This window comes from Elephas maximus, chromosome 6 (assembly GCF_024166365.1).
Source record: "Elephas maximus indicus isolate mEleMax1 chromosome 6, mEleMax1 primary haplotype, whole genome shotgun sequence".
NCBI lineage: Eukaryota > Metazoa > Chordata > Mammalia > Proboscidea > Elephantidae > Elephas > Elephas maximus.
The window spans coordinates 47,537,489-47,547,486 of record NC_064824.1 but is presented as its reverse complement, the minus strand read 5'-3'; positions in this window follow the sequence as shown (position 1 = coordinate 47,547,486).

Below are 9,998 nucleotides of genomic sequence, written 5' to 3'. Positions count from 1 at the left end.
ACAAGTAGGAGGAGGGAAAAAAAGCAAAGCAAAAATGACTTTGTTTACAGTAGCAGCATCTTTTAACACAGGACAACATAAAATATGGTTCCCAGTGGCCTGAAAAACCTAAAGTAAACATGGAATAACTTCGGACCAAAAGACGCGTGGGTCACCATAAACCTAGTTGAGTCTCATTTTTTATTTAAAACTCTTTACAAGTTCCACATAAATTTCCAAAGATACTGCATGTGGGACTTTATAAACAGTGATTCTTTATATACAGCTAAGCCACTTCTTTCAGATAAAAACTGCATCCTTGTGACTTTTTTGGTTTTAATGTTAGAAATCTTTGAGAATTACTGCTTGAAAATAATTCTCAGAAGCTCAAAGTGAAGAGGAAACCAGATCTAGCATGAATGAACAAATGAAAGTGCACTGACATCAGGCCTAACCTTACCAAAAACTTTACAAAACACAGAATTACTGAAAATGTTTGTCACTCATTCTTGCGATTAGCAAGAAGTAAAGGAAATAAAAGCACTTTCCTAATCCCTGTCATTGAGTAACTTCAGTGCATAATGTCTAACTCAGGCTTGCAAGAAACTTGTTTCTTATCAATTACTAGCACAGAAAAAAAAATCAGCCGAGTTTCTGCTGACCTTGGCAGTATTTGGTAAGTTGTACAGTAATGTTTCCCTCTGGTGAATTGTTCTTTTCCAACGGCTTTAATTTGTTAACCGCTCCCCCCCCAAAAAAAAGTTCGTCTGCAGCCTTAGGCATGCATGCCTGCCTTGCCTTTTCTCCTCTGACTTTTTGCTTCACCAAACATTTATTCTAAGCATTCTTTGAACATTCCTTCCCATTGATTAATGATCATGATTAATGCCTTCTTAAATACTAAGAGATGGTTTTCAAACTCTGAGTAAGACTTTAACTACTTGCTTACCTCTATTAATCTTTCCAGGAATAGTTGCTGAGAAAAGTCTCGTCTTATAGGGAATTTGCTTCAAATACAAACTAAGAACTATTCCAGGGAATTATTTTTTTTATTAGAAGGAGTATAAAAAAATGATCTCATCCCCAAAGACTCCTGAAACTCTTAAAATTGCTTGCTGTCTTTTCGATGGATTATTTCCACATCAGCATTCTCTTCTAAACCTTGCAGAATTTGTTTTGTTTGGGCATTCACCAAATATTTTATTGAGTGCCTACTATGTGCCAGCACTTTTCTACGCTAATTTTTATGCCAACACATAGTCATAAATAAAACCAAGTCCCTGCCTCCAAGAGCTTCTAATGTAGTAGAGAAAGACAGCCTGAAATAATGCACCATCTTAGATTATAAGGCCATGAACTGACTTGTAGATACTGTGTTGTTATAAGTGTAGCAATGTGTAGAATGGTATCACAAATAATGCACCATCTTAGATTGGAAATGAACTGACATGTAGATACTGTGTTGTTATAAGTGTAGCAATGTGTAGAATGGTATAAAAAAAACTCCCAAAACCAAACCCGTTGTCCTTGAGTCAATTCCAACTCATAGCAACCTTATATATCGATGCATAACCATACATGGTACACCACACTTAAATGCTGTAATATGATGGCACAAAAAGAAATTTTCACATGCATCCCAAGAGCTTGGGTCTGTTTATGGTGATTGTGGAAGAACAATGTGAATGACAGGATGCCAGTCGTCACTGTAGTATTTACACTAAATTTTGTGGCTGGTTGGAGGTCCAGCAGAGAAAAATATTCCTTCACAACGGAGTATAAACAGCCCCTAAACAGCCATCTGTTTGTTATAAAATGTTCTGGCATTGCTATGGACTTGTACTTTCTTTATCCTGTAAAATCTTCAATTGTTTAGCATATTGGAAAAGCACAAAATGAAATAATTCAGTAACAAAATAAAAATAACTCTCAGGAGATTACAAAAATCCAAGGTAATTATAAACTGTACTTTGGGTAAAGATGGAGAATCCATCATTTCCCTAATGTTGAAAATATATGTTTCATAAAACCAAAATCAAACCTGTTGCAGTCGAGTGGGTTCTGACTCACAGCGACTCTATAGGAAAGAATGGAACTGCCCCATAGAGTTTCCAAGGAGCACCTGGTGGATTCGAACTGCTGACCTTTTGGTTAGCAGTTGTAGCTCTTAACCACTACGCCATAAGTATTTCCATATATTTCATGGACACCTAAAAAAACATTTTTTTTTTTTTTAAGTATTCAGTGATAATAAATTCTAAGGCCCTTTGCCTCTGCCCACCCTGGGAACACAGGAAACAAATTTTAGTTAACCCCAAGACAAAAATTTATAGGGCTGGCAAAGCCGATTCACTCCTTGGGGTTTTATTTTTGGATTTTTTTTTTTTTTAAAGCAACCACTTGTACCTTTCTTCCATCAACACAGAAGTGAACTCTCTTTTAAAACAAATAAATGAAAAAAAGCCGTTTCACAACCAGAAATGAAAATTAGGTCAGTTTATGGTCCACACACTGTCAAAGTTATAGCTAAAACTTCAATTGCACAAATTAAGGGCCAGGCACCATTCTAAGTGAGTGAACAACAAAATGCCAGTCATCACTGTAGATTTGCACGATGACCTTAAATTTGTGGCTGGTTGGAAGTCCAGTAAGAAAGGAATATTTCCTCACAAACAAGTATAAACAGCCCACCACAACTATATACAGTAAGTTAAGTACCACCACGTTTCTTGTTTTACAGATGGGGAAACTAAGGTATCTTCTCCAAGGTCACGTAGCTTCTATGTGGGAGAGCTAAGATAGGAAGGGCATTCTGGCTCTGCAATTCCGTGCTCTCTGTCATGACATCATCCTGCTATAGATAAGTACTCCAAGTGCACAGTACACGAAAGCTGAATACCATGGCAATGCAGCTGCTCTCTGAGCCAGAGTGTGGCTGCATCCACCCTGACCTCTCCAAGTCTCGAGGGTACTCTTACTAGCACTTCCCATGATTCTGACTACTTCCTGTCTCCTATCACTCTCCTGCCCCCTCTTTCCTTACTGCCTTCCCCTCTGTCTGTGTTTACCCTGCGTCTTCAGTGGTGAGAGCATTATCAGAGGTCAATGAAAGGACTCGTGGATAGTTGACACATATAGCCTTTTGAACTGTGATAGAACCAAGAGGTTCCACAGCAATTGTTCTAGAAACCTTCAACCTAAAATGGATGCTGTAGATGTCAGAATTGCCACTGACTACTGGGCAACTACTAAATTGTTTCTAATTCTTATCGGGGTTGGACAGGTATAAATGGTAGTATAAATGATGTTGAAAGACAATCAGCTACATTATCCATGTTTTCCTGACTGTACATTCCTTATTTTAAGGAAGCCAGTTAGAAGGGAATACTGCTTCATTCACTTTTAGTTTCCCAAATGTGAGGCCCAGTAAATTGCTCTTTAATGATGTAGATGGGTAGCTAAGTGTTGCTCTGTTGTAGGGGTCTGACCCAGTCCCAGGGACAGGGATGGGGAAAAAAAAAAAAAAAAAACTTGATTCAATTCAATGCAGTGGCTTCGATTCGATTAATTGCCATAAGGGACAGAGCTGAGAGAGATGCTATAGGTGACCTGTCATAATGATTGTGGTGCAAGGGTCTTCTCCTGTGAAATGCCATTGTACACTTCTGGAAGAGAAATGTGTTCCACTTCTAATGCTTATATAGTTCCCAAACTGCTCAGTCCCTGTGCTTTCATCCACTTATTGCCTAATGAGGTCAAGTGATCCTTTCTAATCTTTTTCTCACCTTTCCTCAAACATGCTATGCAAAGATGACCAAACGCAAGGCAACCAATATGACTTTTATGGTATTTTCCACATCATGAAAAAGCCTTAAAAAAAATCGACTTTTTTGATCACTTTATGACCAGTTTATTCTCAACATGTAGGGTGGATCTCTAGATTCCCTCCTTCCTAGATAGCAGAATCTTCGTGGTGTCTTAAAATGCCCCAACTCTTACCTCTTTGAGACCAGGACTATGCTTTATTCACTCGTGTACAGCAGAACCTAATACAATCTTCGCACGAGTTTCAGTGAGTTAATTAATCAATTAATTAATTATTCCAGCTACTGGAAAGAATGGTACTTTTATGATTGGTAAGGACTGCCTTGAACCATCTCTAACAGTCTGGATTACACAGAGTTATTAGGATCGTCTCAGTAGTTCCCAAGAAGCTACTGGACCTGGAAATTACCCTACGGGGAAGGCAAGACCACACAAGAAAGTTTAGTATACACGTGGCTGTCTAGGGTTTCCTCTCCCCGCCTCCACCTCCACCCCTCACTTTGCTTACTTCCCCACTGCACACACCTCTGTCCTCAGGGAAATACTGATATATGAGAATACTAAAGAACGTTTGCATTTAATTTAGCTATAATGCACAGCCTTCAAACCCTCCCAATTTTCCAGTCTTTCACATAAGTAGTATAAAAGTGGCATGTGTGATAAATTGGTAGTAAGAGAACATTCCTTCGTTTTTTATGCCCCCCAGAGGTAACTGGTGACTTTGTAAAATTTTATGTTCTCTTCAGCTCCAGGTACAGAGTCCTCCCCCTCTTACCACTTGCATATATACTTGGCCACGTACATTGCCTCTCTTTCTTTTCTTTCCCTCGCATAATGTATATAAACGTGACTCTTCCTGCAAAACTACGGCATAACAAATGAAGGGAATCATCCAAACAAAAGATATTGCGTTAGGCCAAGTAATGGCCTCTCCACATCTTAATCTCCCAAACAGGTAAATATTGGCTTGTAAATATTGGGGAGACTTTTCTGACTATCCAGGTGCAGATGGGCCTGATATGATCACAAGAGTCCTTATAAAAGGAATGTAGGAAAAGTCAGTCAGACGGAGGCTATGTGATGACAGAAGCAGAGGCAAGAAGAATGAGATTGAAGAAGCTACACTGTTGGCTATGAAGGGCCCATGAGCCACAGGATGTAGGTGGTCTCTGGAAGCTGGAAAGGGCGAGGAGATGGATTCTATATATTGGAGCCTACAGAAGGAATGAAACCCTACGGACCCATTTTAGACTTCTGACTTCAATGACTGTAAGATAATAAACTAAAGTTGTTTTAAGCCACTTAGTTTGTGGGTATTTGTTATAGCAGCAATAGGAAACTAATACAGGGAAGCTGTACAAAACTAATCTCTTCCTTCACCCCTCAATTTGGTTCCTTTACATTATGAGACAATAGCCTTTGCTCACAGAATTGCGACCACAGACCCAGGCCACAACTTTTAAGAATGGCCTACCTGGCATTCTTGGTGAGTGTCACAAATCGTTACTGTCTTCATTCTGTGTCCCCAAAATTCCTGAACTGTCACCACCACCAGCCCCCCCAGGTCTCCTACATGGATAGTTGTGGCAAACAGATCCTCTTTTGTCTATTTCGCAAGTTCCTTTTGGGCAGATGATGTTTATAGTCCTGATCCTGAGAGACGTAGCATATTTGAGGGAAAATAGTGTTCTGGGTGGGATAAAATAAATCTGTAAAAAATGTTACCCAGTATTTACTGCAGACATAACTACAATAATTTCTGATGGAATTTGGAGGACTTAAAGGCCTCGTTTCTGAATCAGATAATGTAGATGACGTTTAACCGAGGTATACATAAATGTTTAAAGTTATCATGAGGCAGCTAGTGATCTGGGATAAATAGACAATTAAAAACAAAAAAAATTTTGAGCTGAAACCGTTTTAGAAGTTCCTTAGAACTTCTAAGGGAATTTCTAAGGGAAAAGGATATCAAAAGTTAGTTATTCACAGATATTTATCCAAATGAGGTGGAAACATGTATCCACATAAGAACCTGCACATGAATGTTTGTAGTAGATTTATTCATAATTGTCAAATTGGGAGCAACCACGATGTCCTACAAAGGTGAAAGGATAAACAAACCTTGGTACATCCATGCAATGGAGTATTATTCAGTGATAAAAAAGAAATGAGCTATTAAGCCACAGAAAGATACAGAAGAACCTTAAATGCACACGGTTAAATGAAAAAAAAAAAAAAATCCATTCTGAAAAAGCTACACAATGTATGAGTCCAAGTAAAAGCCATTCTGGAAAAGACAAAACTGTAGAAACAGTAGACATATCAGTGGTTCAAGGGGGAGGGATGACTAGGTGGGGCCCACGGAATTTTTAGGGCAGTGAAACTATTATGTATGATACTGTAATGGTGGTCACAAGACATTATGCATTTGTCAAAACCCTATAGAGTCAACCTAATGTAAACTATGGACTTTAGTTAATTATAATGAATCTGTACTGGTTCCTCAGTTGTAACAAATGTACCCCAGGAATGCAAGATGTTAGTAACAGCAGAAACAGTGTGCAGGGGGTGGAGGGTAGATCAGAACTTTCTGTACTTTCTGCATAATTGTTTTACCAACTTAAAAATACTCTAAAAAAAATAGTCTGATTTTTGAAGTTAGCTATTCAGGAGTTTCTTAGCTTTTTCTTTTTTAAGTCAGTTTGCTTTTAAAAACCTGTTGAAAGCTATGTACACTTTTTCTCAAAAAAGTGCATAAATCTATACGCCCTCAAACTCACAAAATTGTATACAAAATTTCAGGGAGTTCACAGGCGTGCCTTGGTATTTGTCCATGAACCTATGGTCCCCAGGTTAAGAACCCTGCGTCCAACTCCTCTATCATACAAAGAAGGAAACAGAAACCCAGTTACATTCAGGGACGTGCCGTGGTCGATAAAATATGTTAATATCAGATACCAAACCCAGACCTTTGGATGTCTGAGCTGGTATTTTTCTACCCTTTAGCCAATTAGCAGGCTATGCATGAGTGGGCACAGTCACTGTGAAATTGCCCCTTGATGGGACTAAAATGTATAAAACCAGTAAACCAGATTTCAAAACAAGGTGATCTCATGTATATCAGAGTAGAACTTTGCTCCATAGGGTTTTCAATGGTCGATTTTTCAGAAGCAGATCATCACATCTTTCATTCAAGGTGCCTTTGGGTAGACTTGAAACTCAAACCTTTTGGTTAGCAGCAGAGCACATTAACTGCACCACCCAGGGGCTCCCTAGAATGTACAGCTTCCTCCAAAAAAGAAAGTGGCACTGCTAGCAAATGCCATGGAATTTTTCCTTAGAGTGAAAAACAATACAATGAAAAGAGTTGTCTGAGTGATACCTTTTGCTTTTGGGGACTTGGTCATCTAAGTAGTCCATAAATACTTTCTGAGTACTTTCTATGTGTCAGATACTATTTCTCTTCACTGGGCACAGAGAGATGAATTAGATCTTGTCTTTGTGGACGCCAGTCTAATGGATGAGAATAACAAATGCACATAAAATTACAATTCAGAGTGATAAGTAATGTTGGGGGCTTATGAACGGACAGCCCTCTCTTCTCTCTGTCACTGTGATTGTTTCTAATGCACCCTGCTCACGTCCTAAAGCTCAAAGACAGACTCTTGCAAGGATTAAAGGACAAGTAAGATGAGATCAGGTTGCACTTAGTTGATATCATTTTTTTTCCCCTCCTTAACTCTCTGGAGAATAATTAATAGTCCAATTCTGCAGATGGAAAAAAAAAAAAATGCATTTGTCCTCCAACTGCAAACTCATACTTTTCTTGGGATTACAAGGGAGAAGGCTCAGGTGTTCTCCAGATCCCAGATCCAGAAGGGTATTAATTTTCATAATCAATAATAAAAAGAGTGGCATGTTTTCTTAAGCACTAGAACACAAGTGTGTGTGACTGGTGGAGAGAGGAGGCTACATAATAGGACCAATTAACCTCCAGATCAAAATTGCAATAACAGCTGAGCTGTCCTAAGGAAAGGTGGACTTTTTCAGAAATTCAAATCTAAATCCTTAATACCATAACCAGGGACCATGTGAATGAGCTCCTCCTTCTCTTACCCCAGCCATTCTTACCCATGAGACTTTCATAGTGCTCACCCTTGGATCTGCTAAGCCCACTCTAGGCAGGAGTTAGTTGTCCTCTCTGCAGCTGTAGATGGAAGATGGTGGGAAATCCCTTTAGTGGTGACTTAATTATAAAGAAATGGGTGTCTGGAGAAATGGGAATAGACTGCCTTCATTCTTAAACAGTTATCCAGATACTTTTGCCTAAGTCTGTATGTGTTGGCAAAGCAAGGTCCAGAAATGAAGCCATCAGACAAGAGAAAAAAAAAAAAAAACCTGTCAAATGGCCCCTGCATATCATGGCTACTTTAGTCACTCTCTGAGGTCCTGCTGAGGTGGGAAGATAATGGCTTTCTGGATGGAGTTTTGCAACATCTTCCTTGGCATCTCTTGATATCACTCAAGAGAAAATTGGGGTTGGATTTCCAGAGCCCAGGTGGCACAACAGCTAAGTGGCTGGTGGCTAGCTGAAAGGTTGGCAATTCAAACCTACCCTGCGCTCCTCAGGAGAAAGACCTGCAATTCGCTTCCATGAAAATTAAAAAAAAAAAACCCAAACCCAGTGCCGTTGAGTCGATTCTGACTCATAGCGACCCTATAGGACAGTGTAGAACTGCCCCATAGAGTTTCCAAGGAGCTCCTGGTATATTTGAACTGCCGACCCTTATGGTTAGCAGCCATAGCGCTTAACCACTACACCACCAGGGTTTCCCTGTGAAGATCACAGCCTAGAAAACCCTATGGGGCAGTTCTACTCTGTCAGGTGATGTTGCTATGAGTCAGAATTGACTTGGCAGGACGAAACGACAACAATAACAATGGACAAAATATTCCTGGGTGGCACAAGCAGTTTGTGCTCGACTACTAGCCTAAAGGTTGGAGGATCAAACCCACTCAGTGACACCAAGGAAGAGAGGACTGGCGATCTGCTTCCAAGAAGATTACAGCCAAAAAACCCTATGGAGCAGCTCTGCTCTGTAACACATGGGTTGCCATGAGTTAGAATTGACAGTATGGCAACAGGTTTGGTTTGTTTTTTAATGAAACAAAATGGGTTGGAGGAAGGCAGGGGTAGTATGGCAGTTTTCGGGGGATGGTGATCAGAATAGTAAATAATAAGCTTTTGGAAAGTAGATCCCAGATCTCCGCATTTTCACGTACGTGCTGCTCTTTTAAGTGCTGCCTGCAATTAGATGCTGAGAAAATCTTTTTGATAGTAATTTAAATACAGCCTTATTCCAATTTTGTCACCCTACAATTATCAACAGGTCTGTTTCTCATAAAGCTGGGATAGGAGAAAGTATCATTTCAAGTCATTTTATTGCTATTATTTCTACTTTAGTGAAGAGCAAAAGAAATAGTAGTAGAAGAAAACGTGGATGGAATACAACCCCTGCTACCTTCCTGGCTTAAAATTGTGGCTTCTCTTTACTCTTACTATGAAGTTCTAATATCTTAACATGGTTTGTATTATAAAGTTCAGTCCCATCTGCCATGGATTGAATTGTGTCCCCCAAAAATATCTGTCGACTTGGTTAGGTCATGATTCCCTTGTATGCTTGTATGATAGTCTACCGTTTTATCATCTGATATGATTTCTCTATGTCTTGTAAATCGCATCACTATGACATAATAAGATGGATTAGTGGCAATTATATTGACGAGATCTACAAGATTAGTGTCTTAAGCCAATCTCTTTTGAGATATAAAAGAGAGAAGTGAGCAGTGCCGGGAGCAGAGTGCATTCTTTGGACCTGAGGTTCCTATGCTGAGATGCTCCCAGACCAAGGGAAGACTGATGGCAAGGACCTTCCTCCAGAGCCAACAAAGAGAGAAAGCCTTCCCCTGGAGCCAGCACCCTGAATTCAGACTTCTAGCCTACTGGACTGTGAGAGAATAAGGTCTTTGTTAAAGCCATTCCCTTGTGGTATTTCTGTTACAGCAGCACTAGATGACTAAGACACCACTGTCCCTTGTTCACCAATTGGACCTCGTCTCTTAACACATTCTCCCTCTTCCCACCCACCAGACCCTCCTCTGTTTCTGATCTCTGCTCCATCCTTAGTGAGTTT